This window comes from Vombatus ursinus, unplaced genomic scaffold (assembly GCF_900497805.2).
Source record: "Vombatus ursinus unplaced genomic scaffold, bare-nosed wombat genome assembly UNPS02014599.1, whole genome shotgun sequence".
Taxonomy (NCBI): Eukaryota; Metazoa; Chordata; class Mammalia; order Diprotodontia; family Vombatidae; genus Vombatus; species Vombatus ursinus.
In genome coordinates, this window is record NW_020954377.1 from 530,110 (window position 1) to 547,992 (window position 17,883).

Genomic DNA, 17,883 nt, shown 5'->3' on the forward strand with positions numbered 1-17,883 from the left:
TCTCTTTCAAGTCCCATTCTTATTAAGACTAAAGAAATTATTCTCTTTGCTGTTCACCTGTGGACTCCAAGAGGGGAGGGAGATGTGTCAGTTATTGCCCTCTATCTTTTATGAGCACCTTCTTACTGGGTTATTTCCTCCCATGGTTCCTGGGGAGAGGCCCTTACACTTTCGAATGGCTTGAACTTTGGATCCAAAGAGAACAAGATTAATCCATCTTCTACTTGACAGCCATTTTGAGCAGGTGGAGGAGGCTGGAACTTTAAGAAGTTCCACAATTCTTGAAGAAGAATGGGGGAGGGAAAAGAACAAGAAGTTATGAAACACCTACTATGAGTCAGTTACTAAGTGCTTTATTAATATTATCTCATTTGATCCTCACAATAACCCTGGGAGGTAGGTGCTATTATTGTCATCCCCATTTTGCAGTTGAGGAAACTGAGGCAGATGGTGCATAAGTGATTTTCCCAGGGTCACACAGCTAGTAAGTTCCTGAGGCTGCATTCAGACTTAGGTCTTCCTGACTCCAGGTCCATGCTTTACCTACTGCATCTAGGTACAGAAAGAGGATAGAGATCGAATCAGAATTACAGAATTTTTGAGCTTAAAGGGACCTTACCTGGTTCAATAACTCCTTTATTTCACAGTTCAGTAAACTGAGGTCCAAAGAAGTTATTCTGAGTTAGGTTAGGATCTGGCTGGGAGGAGAATCCAAGTTTCCTGGCTTCCCGTCTAGCATGGATTTTTTGTGTTGTACTGTGGGGAATGCCTTTGTTATTGCCCTTCCGTCTGCCTTTCTCCTTGGCTCACCCGCAGGCTCGCCTCACCCTTCCTCTTGGTCTTAACGTGGTGTGACATAGTTCTTGGTGAAAGGAGTGGGAAGCTAAGTTAGGTGGAATTCAGAAGGAACCAAACAGGAACCCTTATTTCTGGGCTTCTTCCTCAGTCTCTAGCCTAGCCCAGGCTGAACCCACAGCCTATTTTTATCTCTAGAGGGTAATTATCTCACTTGGTGAGTCTTAGTTGGGGTAAGTAGAGAGGTTGTCCTGGTTCCAAAGCCCCAGAGAACAGCGAAACTGGGATGGTAGCCAGTGCTGGCTTTAACTGAAAGGCCCAAAGGGAGGATTTTTAGATTATATGAATATATTAGGGGGATATTCATTGTCTTCCATAAGGGGTAACATCCTAGGGGACTCCTGCTTTTAAAACTGGTCTGCCTCAAGGGGATTGAAGGGCCTTCCTGATCATTAGAGTCTCCTTACTCTTCCAGGAAATTCATCATTAATGCTTCTCCTTAAGGACTGTCTTGAGGAGGGGCAACATGTTATTTCGGAATGAGAAATGGACACAAGATGGAAAGACTTGTGTCCAATAATCTCTCTTATAGCCTCACTCTCCTAATCTGTAAAATGGGATTTAAACTACCCACCTGACAAGGTTGACATCAGGAAAGCATTTTACAGTCCTTAAAAGCACTCTAGGAATGCATATTTTGGGGCCAGACCTATGTTTTTATTGGCATGGAGAACTCTCAGTAAGGAAACTCCTTTCGTCAATGCAGATCTTTGCCTACTCTGCAATTTATAAGCTTAGGGTGTTACCTAAGATGCTGAGGGGTTAAGTGATTTGTCCAGCATCAAGTAGCCAGTATGTTAGAATCAGGACTTGAATTCAGGTCTTCCCGACTCTGAGGCTATCTCTTTGTCATGTATACACATATAAACTGTCATTTAATATTCTTGAGAAGATAACCATTGGTACTGCACCACCATTTTGATTCAGAATCTCTGAACTGATTGTCTAAAAGTGGTAATAATTGAAGTTAATGTCATTATGGTTTTTTATTCTCCTCCCCCTCTTCCATTTCTCTTCCCCCCACTCCCCAGTAAACAGCTCACTTGAGAGCAGGTACAATGATTCTCTTTCTATTCCTAGTGCAAGGAACTTATTCTAGGAAGAATGGTGCCACCCCCTCTTTCGTCTAGAGATTTCAAGAAGTCATTGGGGAATTTGAATAATACAACCCAACTAACCCAGAGCAAGGTGACAGATATAAGGGGAGAGAGAGAGAAAAACAGAGAGAGAGAGAGAGAGAGAGAGAGAGAGAGAGACAGAGAGAGAGACAGAGAGACAGAGAGACAGAGAGACAGAGAGACAGAGACAGAGACAGAGAAATCAATTGTTACCCCTGAATTTCCAGACTCAGAATAAAGTGTTGACATGAGCAAGAACACATATCATCTAGTTATTGAGTGAGAAAGGAGAGAAATGTTCATAAAACACTGTGTGCCTTTGTGGAGTTGGAAGCAGATTCCTTTCTGAGATGCAAAGAAAAACATTTCTATGGATTCTGTGTGAGTTCTAGGATTGTGGTGTATTTGCAAAACAAAATTTATGAATAACATCAGTGAGTGTTTTGGGGCTATAAAGAAACCCTGAGGTGCTTCCCATATGGACTAGTTGTTAGGGAGCTAGTCTCCTAGAATAGGAAGTGAGTGCTATTTAGCACTGAAAACAACAGACATGTAAAGTATTATGCTCAGGGCTGCAAAGCAAATAATCACCCCAGAACTGTGTCTCTTCCTAACCTCATCTGCACCCCAAGCAGCCCTACTTAGAACAGAGTTGTAAATCCTAAAGCTTATGCAGATCTTTCAGGGGAAGGTCAAACGCTGTGGGGACTGCTAATTTATGTGAAGTGGTTCCGAGTCCTACATATTTCTTTCTTTTGTTAAAAAAATTATTTTATTTTTAACTCATGGGACAAAGCAAGCATTTCCATAACAGTACAATAAAAAAGATGCTATTCACTCCAAATATAAAACAAAGTTATCATGTAAATGTCTTTTTTCCCTTTTTATCTTCCCTCCCCCTCACCCTAGAGATGGCTACTATTAGACGCAAATAGGTGTATATGTGTAAAATTATTCTGTACATACTTTTATTTACCAGTTCTTTCTCTGGGTGCATATAGCATCTTTCTTCATATGTCCTTTATTTTTAATTTGTGTATTTATAATAGTCAAAATGACTTTGTCACTTAGTTGTGAGTCCTACCTGTTTCAGTTAGATAGTAGTGTATGAAGTGCTAGACTTGGAGTCAGAAAGACCCAGGTTTGAATCCCACCTCTGATAGTTTTTTTAATTTAAATTTTCATTCTTCATTCTCTCCCTCCCTCCACACCCTTCCCCACCCATTGAGAAGCCAAGAAATAGTGTACATTATACATATACAGTCATACAAAAAATCTTTCCACATTAGTCATGTTAAAGAAAAGGGAAGTAAAAATTATGATTCAATCTGCATCCTGAGTTCATCAGTTCTCTATCTGGAGGTGGATAGCATTTTATCATAAGTTCTTTGGAATTGTGGGGGGATCATTGTATTGACCAGAGTTAATAAGTCTTTCACAGTTGATTTTCCTTACAATATTGCTATGTAAATTGTTCTCCTGGTTCTACTTACTTCATACCACATCAGTTCATGCAGATCTTCCCAGGTTTTTCTGAAACCATTCCTTTCATCATTTCTTACAGCACAATAGTATTCTATCACATTAATATATCATAACTTGTCCAGCCATTCTCTAATTAATAGACACCTCATCAGTTTCCAATTCTTTGCCACCACAAAAAGAGAGGCTATAGATATTTTTGTACATATGGGTCTTTTTTCTTTTCCTTTGATCTCCTTGGGAATACAGGCCTATTAGTAGTATTTCTGGGTCAAAGGGTATACACAATTTTATAACCCTTTGGGCATAGTTCCAAATTGTTCACCCAGAGAAAGAACTGGTAAATAGAAGTATGTACAGAATAATTTTACACATATACACCTATTTGCGTCTAATAGTAGCCATCTCTAGGGTGAGGGGGAGGGAAGATAAAAAGGGAAAAAAGACATTTACATGATAACTTTGTTTTATATTTGGAGTGAATAGCATCTTTTTTATTGTACTGTGTTATGGAAATGCTTGCTTTGTCCCATGAGTTAAAAATAAAGTAATTTTTTTAACAAAAGAAAGAAATATGTAGGACTCGGAACCACTTCACATAAATTAGCAGTCCCCACAGCGTTTGACCTTCCCCTGAAAGATCTGCATAAGCTTTAGGATTTACAACTCTGTTCTAAGTAGGGCTGCTTGGGGTGCAGATGAGGTTAGGAAGAGACACAGTTCTGGGGTGATTATTTGCTTTGCAGCCCTGAGCATAATACTTTACATGTCTGTTGTTTTCAGTGCTCAATAGCACTCACCAGTTATAATAGTTCAACGGCTATTCTACAGCTCCACCAACAATTCATTAGTACGCCTGTTTTCCCATGTCCCCTCTAGCATCTGTCATTTTCCTTTCTGTCATCCTGGTTACCTCTGATAGTTATTAATTTTATGTATGACCATGTACAAGTCTTTTAACTTCTCAGCCTCCAGTTGCGTCAGGATCTCCAGAGCACAAAGTGTTCTCAGGAATGACAAAATCATGACATCAGAGAAGAGTCAAAGTAGCAATTCCTCAGCAGGTTATATCAGTTCCACCTCTCACAGTGGCCTGGAGCTTTGGGGCCCAATACACTTTCTGCTTCTATTGACTTTTTGGTTTTGCCTTTCTTTCTAACCCCAGTATTTAGCACAGTGCCTGGCACATAGTAGGTGCTTAATAAATGCTTGTTGGTGAATTAATTCATTTTATTTTATTGACTTTCAGTGAAAGAGTTTTTAAAAACTAAGACATAAATATTCAGGTGATTTCATAAGCATATAACATTTATTATTTCTAAATTTCCTGGAAAGAAAATATGGTACCTTGATTTTCTCTCAGACCATCAGCTGAGAACTAAAAGCATGATTAAGAACTGAATTGGAGTGGGGAGGAAGTCAAGCTCTACCACCACAGCCCTGTATAAGGAGGCGTCACACCCATTTTTTAGGGCTACCTTGCCCCATAACTTCCAGTAGGACAGGATGCAAGGGTAGAGAGTGGGAGGTGTGTGTGTGTGTGTGTGTGTGTGTGTGTGTGTGTGTGAAAACTTGCTGCTGACCCTCTCCAACATTAATGAGCTATGTATCCATTCACTCTTTTCTCCATACCCCAAAGCCTACATGTATCTATACCCATGACGATTTTGTTGATTCTGTTACTTGGCATGCTTGCTGGATTCAGAAACATATGAAGCTTCTTAGTCTCTTTGCAGGATGTCTTAGTAGAATGAAGTCATTTTAAAGGTGGAAGCAACCTTAGAGGTCATTTGGTCCAAAGTAATGCTTGAACCTAGTCCCAATGCATAAATGTCTCCTCTCCATTCCCCAAAGTGCTCATGTGGCCCCTGCTTGAACTCCTCCAAGACATGGAGAAGTTACTACTCAAGAGCCAGCCCTTTTCATTTTCAGGCCGTTCTGGTACTTAGAGAGTTCTAGTATCTTTTAGTATAATTCTCCGAGGAAATTCTCTGTATCTGGCTCCCTCCCTATCTCCAAATCACGTAATTTTGAGAGCATGGATTTTTGGTTTTGCCAAAGCCTGGGAAGCCTCATACAGAGAAATGAGGGATCAACCCTCAGGAGAGAACACCCATTATAGTTATTGGTTCACACATGTGCTCTGAATGGCCCTGACTTTTGAGCACTGACTCTAGTACCCATATTATCCTTGGGGAATTGTGAAAATGGCTACTTGGCCAGACACAATGAGAAGGCCTTGTGTCTGACCCTCTTTCTGTCTATGACAGGACCTAAGGGAAAAAAAATCATGTATCACACTGCCAAGAGGGGTATTCAAGGGTAGTTGTGTCTTTTTTCTCTAAATCAGTCCATTGCCTTTCTTTCAGCCATCGCACTGACACTCTGCCCCAAACATCAGGGTCATCTCTATCTCAGTTGGACTTAATAGTTTCTCTGGAGTGTGGGCATGAATAGGACAGGGCGAAGAGTATAGGAACATAGTGGGACTTCCCATAACCAGTCATGTCTGGGGAAGGAATGTTGGGAAAGGAAGTGTTCAATAAATATTTAGTGAATGAATGAATAAGAGACAGAAGGGTCTTGAGGTCTAGGCTTGGAGTTTTAGAATAGGAGTTCTGAACATGAGATCTGTGAACTTGCTTTTTAACATTTTGATAACTATTTCTGTATAATTGGCATCCTTTGTAATCCTAGGTATTTTATGCATTTAAAAACATTATTCTGAGAAAGGGTCCACAGGCTGGACCAGATTACCAGAAAGGTCCATGACACAAAAAAGGTTAAAAAAAACCTTCTGGTCTAGCATGATTCCGTAAAGCAAATGTCACCCTGGACAAATTCCTTCTTAGCCTGCACCCTAATTCTGACTGTGTCCCACACCTGGCCACCACTCGAGTTTTGAGAAGAAGGGAAGATAGAAGGCATGCATGAAAACATAGAGGTTCAAAGATGCTATAGGCTATGATCTAAGGCAACTGTTCTTGACCTGGGGTTTTTGAACTAAAAAAAAGAACTGATAACTGTTTCACCATAAGTGATTTCCTTTGTCATCCTCTGCATTTTCTTTACTTCATTCAAAAATCTTATTCTGAGGAGAGGCTCATAGGCTTCACCAGACTGCCAAGGGGGTCCATGACACAAGTCTCAACTTTGAGCAGAACCAGACACAGAATCACAGAATATCAAATTTAATGAGGACTTCTGAGACCATGTAGTCCAACGCAAAACTGAACAAAAATCCCCACCACAGCATACCTGAAAATTGGTCATTTGGATTTTGTTCAAAGACCTTGAGGAAAAACTCACTGCCTTATGAAGTGGCCTTCTGCACTTAGATAGGTCTAATTAATGAAAGTTTCATATCATCAAGCCTAAATTTTACTTATTTATTTTTTTACAATGACCACCCATTACTCTGGTTTTGCCATGTTAGGCCCACCAGAACAGATCTAATCTCTCTCCCACATGGCAATCTTTTAAATGCTTGAAGACTACTGTAATATTCCCCCTAAGTCTTTTCTTCTTTGCACACCCCTCAGCTTCTACAATTGATATTTTTAAAATTAAATTTAATTTTTTTTTTCAGTTGATGAACATCTACACTCTCCTGCCTACTTGTTTCATGCCTTCTGGGAGAAAAATTAAAAAAAAGAAAACCAACCTCTTCCCACAACAAATATACACAATCAGACAAACACATTTCCACATTGGCCGTGTTTAAAAATGCATGTTTCATGTCACCTGTGTAGTCCATCACCTCTCTGCCAGAAGGTGGGTGATATTCTAAACCATCAGTCTTCTGGGATCATGATTGATAAGTGCTATCAAGTTTTTCAAAATTGTTAGCATTTACAATGTTTTTATTATAGTAAATATTGTTCCTCTAGTTCTGCTCACTTCACTCTGCAATACTTCAAAGGGATGTCCAAGTGACTCTTTCCCACTCTTTCATTTTTGTATAGACTTTTACTTGCGCCCCCTGATTATGTGAGATAGCAAATTTCCTCTGTCCTATTTCTCACCTTTTCTTCTGTAGTATATCCTTTCCCCACTTTCTTTCCCTTCTCCTTTTAAGATAATCAAAACATAGCAACAACCAGATCCTCCGTGTTATTTGATTCCCTCTATGACTCCAGATGACATCATGATTCTTAGGGGATACTTGTATCACAGTACTCCTTCCATTAGAACACAAACACTTTAGCCTGACCAAATCTTTTCCAATTGTTTGCTTATATTTCCCATTCTCTACACGTATTTTTACTCCTGTGTTTATATTTCAAAATTCCAATTAAACTTCAGTCTTTTCATCAGCAATGCTTGGAAGTCTTCTATTTCTTTTCTTTTTTCTTTTGGCTAGGCAATGGAGTTAAGTGACTTGCCCAGGGTCACACAACTATTAAGCGTCAAGTATCAGAGGCCGGTTTTGAACTTAGGTCCTCCTGATTCTAAGGCCAGTGCTGTATCCCCTGCCTACCTAGCTGTCCCTTGGAAGTCTTCTATTTCATCAAATACATATTTCTCCTCTTGTAGGATATACTCAGTTTTGCTGGGAATGTTATTTTTGGTTATAAACCTGTATCTTTTGCCTTTGTAATATCATATTCAATGCTTTCTGCTTCTTTATACTGTAATTGAAGCTGCTACATCTTGGGTGATCCTGATTTTGGTTTCTTGGTATATAAACTGTTTCTTTCTGGAAGCTTGCAGTGTTTTTTTTTTTTTCCTGGAATTTTGGTTATAACATTTCTAGAAGTTTTCATTTTGGGGTTGTTTCTGGAAGTGACTGATGAATTCTTTTTATTTTTACTTTGCCCTCTTGTTCTAAGAGATCTGGGCAGTTTTCTTTCATGATTTCTTTTAATATGATGTCTAGGTTCTTTTTTCGGTCATGACTTTCAGGTAGCCCAACAATTCTTAAATTTCTCTTTCACCTTCATTTCTTTTCCAAGTCAGTTGTTTTTGCCATGAAATACTTTACATTTTTCTTTATTTTGCAATCTTTTAGTTTTTATTTTTAACATTTCTTTTTGTCCCATGTAGTCATTGACTTCTGTTTGATCTTTTTACGTTTTCAGCCCAGAACTTTGGACACTGAGTTGGTGACCCTGGCTCAACCCTTCTGTACAATCTCTGACTTGGTCACTTACCTTCAGGTCAAATTTCTTGGGTTGAAAAGATGAACCAATGAGGTTACTCTGATTTCATATTTACTACTAAGTCCAAGAATGTTGTTGGAGTAGTTGTGGACAGCTGGACTGCATTGTTTCTACCTTCTCTGCATTCTTGGCTATATCACAACTAATCTTTTGAACTCGGAGCCTTTCACAACCCAATAACCCAAGTTCCTTTACTCGATGGTCTTCATTTTATTAATATCTTTTCTAGAATGTGTTATCCAGAACCCAACACAAGATTTTAGCTGCGGTCTAACTAGTTTTATTGTTGTTTAAACTTTTTTCAGTTGTGTCTGATTATTTGTGACCCCTTTTTGGGGTTTTCTTGGCAAAGATACTGGAGTGGCTTGCTATTTCCTTTTCCGGCTCATTTGACAGATGAGTAAACTGAGGCAAAGAGGGTGAAGTGACTTGGCTGAGGTCACACATCTAGGAAGTATCTGAGGTCAGAGTTGAACTTGGGAAGATGAGTCCTTATGACTCCAGTCCTGGCATTCTGCCCAGCTGCTCATGGTCTGACTAGGGTAGGGTACCAATGGACCATTACCAACCTAGCTGGGCCCAATGCCTCTCTTAATGCAACTCAAGATTTCATTATGTTTCTTAGTATCACCATCACATAATTGCCTAATATTGAGCATTAAATCCACTAATTCCTCAGACCTTTTTCAGACACCCTCCTGTCTAATAGTCTAACTGTGCTTCTTTTCATCTTTTAAATATGACTGATATTTTGAATCCAAGGATAAGACTTTATAGTTAACCCTATTTATTACCATTGCATTAGATTCCCAGCAGATAGCCCAAAGCGCTAGCCTCTCAAGATCTTTTTAAATTTTAACTCATCAACCATTCTATTGTCTATCCTTCCTGGTTTTGAGTCATTTGCAAATTTGACTGAGATGGTAATAATGACGATGATGACAACAACCATAACAACAATAATAACTGGCATTTCTATTGTGCTGTAAGGTTTGCAAGGCACTTTACAAATATCTCATTTGATCCTCACAACAACTCTGGAAGGGAGGTGCTATTGTTATCCCCATTTTACAGATGGAGAAACTGAGGTAGACAGAAATTAGGTGACTTACTCAGGGTCACACAGCTAGTTACTGTGTGAGGCTGGATTTGAGCTCAGGTCTCACTGACTCCAGACCCAGTTCCCTATCCATTGGTTCAACTACCTCTCTCCCCATCCAGGTCATTGATTAAAACGTTGAATGTCGAATACCAGAGGGTCAGTGACAAAATCTTAAATAGCATAGCAAATTTTTGTGGCACTCCCCTGGATACCTTTTTTCAAGTTGACGTGTACTCATTAGTGACAACTCTTTGGGTCTTGCCATTCAACCAGTTCTGAGATGCAACATGACACCATGGAAAGAGCTTTGGATTTGGAGTCAGAGGACCCAAGTTTGAATCCTAGCTCTGCTATTTATAGCCTCTACACATTTGGAACATTAGTTCACATCTCTGAGACTCAATTTCTACATGAAGAAGTTGAATCAGGTGATCTCTAATGTCCCTTCCAGTTCTATACCTATGATCCTATGTTCCTACAAGGGGAGGTAGTTGTACTATCATCTCCCTATTTTCCCCCAAGGAGAGCATTAAAAATTTTGTCAAATGCTTTGTTGAAATCTAGGAGTGAAATGTGATATACTATTTTTGTTAGCTTATCACCAAAAGAAATAAGGGTAATAGTCTGAGATGTGAGATTCTTGTTTAAATCATGCTAGTTTTTAGTTGATGACTGTTTCCTTTTCTAAATACTCACAAACCACCCCTTCAATAAGAAAGTCTAGAAGGTATTCCTGGAATTGAAGTCAAACACACTGGTCTATAGTTTTTAGAATCTGTCCTTTATTTTTTTTCAAATCTAGATAACCTTTGCCCTTCTGTCACCCTCTGGCACCTCTTCTGGTCCCCATGGTTTTTGAAAGATCACCTCCAATGGGTCAATATTCAAAGCAGCCAGTTCTTTTTAGCACCACAAGACATAATTCATCCCAGCCTGGGGTCTTGAACTCATTGAGGCATGCAAATTCGACCTTACCACCTTCTCCTTTCTGTTGGGTTGCATCACCCTACTAAGCATTTTTGTTTTGGTTCTAACCTTCCATTTCAAAGATCAAGTCCTTGGCGGAAAACAGACAGAAAAAAAAAAACCAACCAAGAAGCAAAATGGGAAGTAATTCTGTCATCTTGCTGTCACCAGTTATTATCATCCCATTCACCCATAGCAATGATTCTAGTTCTTCTTTTAATTTCCTCTTGACCCCAACAGAGATGAAAAAAAAGTCCTAATTTTTGATCAAAAGCATTTTTGGCCCACCTCAGCTCTGTCCGGCTTTTAGGGTCCCTAACACAACTCTTACAGAATCAAAGTATTTAGCCTCCAGGACCTGCCCTTGCTTCTGACTTTTGTGCATGTATTTCACAAATCTGATTGGGTCGATGAGCTTCCTGTGGAGTCATACTGGTCTCTTGCTACACCAATCTCTTTCCTATTTTATTAGGATAATTGCTATTTGTGTCTTCAGAACTTCATGTCTGAAGACTTCCCAACTTTCTTGGGTGATTTGCCCTGTGGAATTTTGGGCCCATGTACCTTATCTGCCCTTTCTGTGAATTCTTGGAAATAGCTTTCACATTCTAAGATAGAGTAGTCACTTGCCTCTAAGGTTCTCATCATCTCTACTTCTACAGCTAGTTCATCCTTATTGGTGAGTAGCAGGTTCAGAAGTAGCACTTTCTTTTTATTGTTTCTTCCATTTTTAAAGAATTAAATTAACATTGAAGCCAGTTGACTCAGTTGGTTTTTCTTCTTCTTCTTCTTCTTCTTCTTCTCTGGTGAAGAGAGACCTTCAGTAGATGTCTGGTTAAATAAAGTCCTTAATCATTATTTCATCATGACAATGCATTGCACTTGGGGAGACCTTAATAAATGCTTGTTGTATCGCATTGGACTAGACTAGATCTTGCCTCCATTTATTTCTTGAATTCCATGCCTAATTCCTTCTTCTTTCAAGGTGGTACCACATGATATATAACTATATCTATATATGTGTGTATATATGTATATGTACATACATATATACACACATGTATACATACACATATACACACACATATTCCTAGTTAGAGTGATTGGCTTGGAATCAGGAAGACCTGAGTTCGAATTTGGCCTTAGATACTTACTAGCTGGGTGACTCCAGACAAGTCACCTAACTTCTATCTGCCTTAGTGTCCTCATGTATAAAATGGGGACAATAATGCTATTGCACCTCCCTCCCAGGGTTGTTGTGAGGAAAAAATGAGTTCATATTTGTAAGCACTTCGTGAACCTATGATTATTATAGTTATTCCTGTTTATCCACCTCTCTCTTAATTGTCACTCAAGTGCTCTCCATCACATTCTCCCCTTCACGTTCCTGAATTTCCTACATGGGTATGTATCGTCTTGGTTTAAGATGTTGTTCCCCCAACTTTTCTTCTGTTCTTTTTTTTTTTTAGAATGAGCACTATACTTCCAAAGCTACATTCTACTTGAGCACATCTGAGGCCATTTCATTATTTATTTATTTATTTTTCTTCCGCTCAAAAGGTCTGCAGCCTTTTCTGTTTTTTTTGAGGCAATCGGGATTAAGTGACTTGCCCAGGGTCACACAACTAGTAAGTGTCAAGTGTCTGAGGTCAGATTTGAACTCAGGTCCTCTTGGCTCCAAGGCCAGAGCTCTATCCACTGCACCACTTACCTGACCCTTGAGGTCACTTTATTATGGGCTGTCTTCTAGGATAGAGTAATCTCCCACAAGCCACTGCTTCTTTCTTTTACTCTGTATTCTATATTCTACATGCTGCTCTTTATAGTGTCTGACTTGGAAAAGAAGTGGGCATTTTCCTCCTTTCTTTTTTTTGCCTTGAAAATCTCTTTATCTGATTTGTACTATTCTAGATTAATTGGCTCTTATTAGGTGCACTCTACTCTTGGCTAAAAGCTCGCAATTTATATATATCAAATTCAAATTAAGTTCTCAGACATTATGTTCTTTGTTCACTTTCTAAATATACCTTTTTCTTCTGCTGCACTTGCCTTCATCAAGGGTAGAAACATTTCTAATATTTCTTCTCATTCTAATATTTCTTCATTTTTTTGCTTATGATTTCATACCGTTTAACAATGATTTCTCAAATTTTTATGGATTTAGTATTTTTCTTCACATGAATCATGGGATACATGTTGTATTTGGATTGGGTGGGTTGTCATTGGCAGTGAACAGTGGTTATCAGACTTGACAAGGATCAGCAGGCTGGGATACATGCCTCAAATAAAGAATTTATGTGGTTTATGTTGTGTGGTTTATGTGGTTTATGTTGGGTCAACAAAGAGCTGCCTCAGTACTTTTGTGCATTTCTGATAGAATTGCAAACTTAGCAAACTTTATTGAAGAACAAAGTGAACGTGTAGTAAAAGTAACAAAAAAATACCCTTTGACCAATAATTCCACTGTTAGGAATTCCCCTGAAAATGTTATCAGAAGGGGAGATAAAGACAGAGAGACAGAGGAGGGCAAAAGAGGAAGAAAGGGAAAGAGGAAGAAGAAGGAGGAGAGAGAGAGAGGGAGAAGAATAAGGAAGGAAAGAGACAGAGAAAAAGAGGCAGAGAGATGAGGGGGAAGAGAGAGGAAGTGAGGGAGAGAGAGAGAAGAGGGTTGAAAGGAGAATTAGCTATTCAAGATACATTTTTTTTTAATAGCAGCATTACTTGCTTTTAATAAGCAAAAAACAAAACCAAAAAACCAAAACCCTTTCAAATCTGTCTGACATCAAAAAGGATTGCTTGCATTCTACATGGCTGTTGACAATATTGTCAAATGTAAAAAGGCTCATTTGATAGGAGAAAGTCCAAAAAAATAAAAACAAAAACAAAAACTGGAAACAACCTAAATGTTCAATAGGAGAACAGTTAAATTGTGTTACATTAATGAAAGAGAATGTTATAATATAATTAAGATGAACAAGTATGAATAACATGAAGAGATATGGAAATACCTTTTCCAGGGAAAAAAAGCAGAATTAGCAAAACAATATATACTAAATCAATTTAATTTAATTTAGCAAGAATTTATTAAGTATTGAGGCAGCTAGGTGGCATAGTGAATACCATGTTGGACCTGGAGTCAGGAAGACCTGAGTTCAAATCCAGGTTGATACACTTACTAGCTCTGTGACCCAGGACAAATCATTTAACCTTTGTTGATCTCTGTTTTCTCATCTGTAAAATGGGTATAATAATGGTACCTATTTCCCAGGGTGGTTGTAAGGTTCAAATGAGATACTCCTTTTTTTTTTGAAAATTTTTTTTGTTTTTATTTTCAGTCCCAAATTCTTTCCCTCTGCCCTCCCCACTGTTCCCCCATTGTTAAGGCAAGCAATATGATTGATACCTATTATACACATAAAGTCATATGAAACATGTTTCCATATTTATCAGGTTATGAAAAAAAGGCAAGAAAAAGAGAAAAAAATATGTTTGCAGCTGCACTCAAGAGGCCGTCAGTTCTCTGGAAGTGCATTTTTCATGAGTCCTTTGGCATCGTGAGGGATCGATGTTTTTATTGATCAGAGTTACTTAGTTTTCCACGATTGATTCCTGTTACAATGTTGCTGTAACTATATACAAAGTTTCCGTAGTTCTGATGAAATGATATTTGTAAAGTTCTTTGCAAACCTTAAATTTCTGTATAAACGTGAGCTATTATTATTACGCTTATTACTATGTGCTAGGCACTGGCTAGGCACTACAGTTACAAAGAGAAAAAAGAAAGAGTTCCTGCCCTCAGGGAGGTTATATTTTAGTGGGCGGGGTGGGGAGGAAAGTCTCTTCTGGGAGGTGACGTGGGCGCTGAGCCTTGAAAGGTCTTGAGAGTTCCAAAGGGGTACAAAAGAGGAGGGAGACCTTCCAGTGCAAAGATAAGGAGGTGAGAGATGTATTGTGTGTAACTACCGTCCTGTAGATCCGGCAAGAAAATAGGATATATTCTGAATAATCTTGTCGTGTGCTGTGGAGTAGAGATTGAGAAAGTCACACGGCTGTGACTACTGGACCCACTACAAACTCTTGTTATCTTATCTCAACACAGCCTCCGACAGTAGCAAGACACAGTTTTTGTTCTTCCCTAATTGACTCAATTTCACTTCCCTCACAGTCTGTTCCAAACCTCTTCTGTCCTCAAGCTGTTGATAGCCCCATTGTCAGGTGCTCTCAGCTGACAACCTCACCCTTCTCAGAGAAAATTAAGGCCAATTGCTGTGACATCCCTTCTGTCCCTTTTTACATCATTCTTTTCCATCATTCCCCACCAACCCCTCCTTTTCTCCAGTCTTTGAGGAAGAAATAGACCTTCCCCTCACCGAAGTCATTCACCCTTGACCCATTCTCTTTCGTCCTTTTCCTCTAGTGTTCAGCCTATTCACGCTGGTTTCTTCCTTACTAACTACAAACATGCTTGAATTTTCCTTATTCTTAAAAAAAATCACAAACTATGATTCTACAGTTTTCTTCACTTACTCAGCCAAATTTCTAGAAAAATCTGGATATATTTATTGCCTCTACTTCTCTTGCTTTCTTCTCAACCTTTTGCTATCTTGCTTCTGATGTCATCACTCAATTAAACTTCTATACAAAGTTATCAATTTTTTTAAATGAATTTTTATTGATATATCAGTGGTGGAACATAATCTTAAACAGAGCTCGCTCTTTCTTTCCTTCCTTCCTTCTTTTTTTCTTTCCTTCCTTCTTTCTTTCTTTCTTTCTTTCTTTCTTTCTTTCTTTCTTTCTTTCTTTCTTTCTTTCTTTCTTTCTTTCTTTCTTTCTTTCTTTCTTTCTTTCTTTCTTTCTTTCTTTCTTTTATATGAGGCAATTGGGATTAAATGACTTGCCCAGAGTCACACAGCTAGTGAGTGTTATGTGTCTGAGGTCAGACTTGAACTCAGGTCCTCCTGATTCCAGGGCCAACACTCTATCCACTGTGCCACCTAGCTGCCCCAACAGAGTTCTTTAATGACTCTTATTTACTCTTTTCATCCTACTTAGCTTCCAGGCATAAATAGTCCTTCTTTGTTGTGGGAAGTTGTATCAAAGGATATCTATTTGTCTATCTATCTATCTATCTATCTATCTATCTATCTATCTATCTATCTGTCTGTCTGTCTGTCTGTCTGTCTGTCTGTCTGTCTGTCTGTCTGTCTATCCGTCTCTCTCTCTCTCTATCTACCTATTCTTTGATACAGCTTCCCAGAACAGAAGCATGTGTATACACACACACACACACACACACACACACACACACACACACACACACACACATATTTGTTATAGCTCCAAGCCCCCAGTTAGACAAAATGCCTTGGCAAGACACCTCAGTGTTAGGCCTATTGTATATCTCTCTTCTCTGCGGTTGCTCCTTCCTCAAATTGCCTTCTCTTTCTTATTCTAAGTACATCCAGAATTGCAATACCTCATAATTAAACTTTATAAAGGAAGACGAAGTAAACATGAAAACAAGGAAAGGCATAACAGATTTTTCCTGGTCAAGAGTAAAAGTTTTTGGTTTCCATGAGGGAGCCCAAGGAGAAAGGATTATCATCTTGGCTCTACTGAAGGGGGAGGTAAGTTTCAGCAACATTTGGTTCTGACATTCCTTGTTCTAGATCTGCCCTGATTGCTTTCAGAGTCCTGACCTTTTTCTTTGTGCTAGATGCTACTACCCTAGTGCCCTTTCTCTTAGCGTCATGCAGCTTCTCACAGCATCCTCTTCTCCAGTAATATGTCTTTCATACATATTTTCAGAAACTAGCTTCCTCTTCTGTACAGTTTCCTGGACACTGTGAACTGGCTAAAGGTCACTGTTGGTATTAACTTTTCTCTTGTCAAATGAGCCTTTTTACACTTAGTAATCCTGTCAGTAGCCTTGTAGAATGTAACCAACTCCTTTGATGTGAGACAGACTTTGAAAAAGCATTTCACTTTTTTTTTTGCAGAAAAATTATCTTGGCTTGAGAGTGCATTCTGCATGTATATTTAAGATGTTGCTTTAGTTTATTAGGTTTCTTGCTATCTGCAGCTAAAGCCTTCGTGTAAGGAAGAAGGGAATAAACACTTATGTGGCATCTAGTATGTGCCAGGCACTGTGCCAAGAACTTTACAAACATTATCTCATTTGATCTTCATCAATTCTGTGAGATGGGTGCTATTGTCATCCTCGTTTTACAGTTGAGGAAACTGAGACAAATTGGGTTAAGTGACTGGGCTGGGGCCACACAGCTGCTAAGTTTCTGAGGCTGGAATTGAATTCAGGTCTTTCTGACTCCAGGCCCAGAACTCTATCCACTGTACCATCTAGCTTTCTTAAAGCAAAGAGACATATTTCCACACTATCAATAACTTGTGAATCTCAATAATAAATATAGTAAACTGTACTTTCTGGCTATGAGCTTTTTATTTTGTATTTCTTGCCTCCCTTATTAGAATGTAAATTCCTTTAGAGTAGGGATTATTTAATTCCTTGTATTTTATTCCCAGGTTTTATTGTTTGGCACACAGTAGGGCACTTGATAAATGTAATTTTCTCACTGCTTGAAGGTGGTTCTCCTTAGCAGGACCAAAGAGTCCTAGCTGGCAATCTGGTCAATGTACTGCCTGAAATAATGATTCTGATACACAGCTTGGTTTAGAATGAAGGAGATAGCTCAGCAAGTGACAGATACTGCTAGATCAAAAGTGAATTTTCTTGAGAAGAGTATACCAATAAGAACATTAATGATTAAGAATGATTAAGAAACCTTGTTCTCAGGTTGGTTGCATTATTTAGCAGTAGAGGTGGGAGATGAGATTCAAGAGACCAAAAAGATAATGGAATCCCTTCTTCCCAGTAACATGGAAATGGAATTGCTGTAAAAGTCAGAGGAGATATCTGAGTTCCATGGAGACTCTAGCTCTTCTGCAGCTTTGCTTGTCTTATATCTAGATGTAGAAATCTTAGCATCATAGATGTTACAGGTGTAACACTACCTTTGGAGTCCCACTGACAACTTTCATTTGTATTTACAAGTTGAGTCCTCAGAGAAGTGGCTGCTACTTAATATTTTCAGGGTTCTAGGAGTAACCCTGAAGAGTTATATTTTTAGTACCGTTGCTCCTGGGCCCCCATCAGTATGATCTCCGTTAACAATTTGTCTGC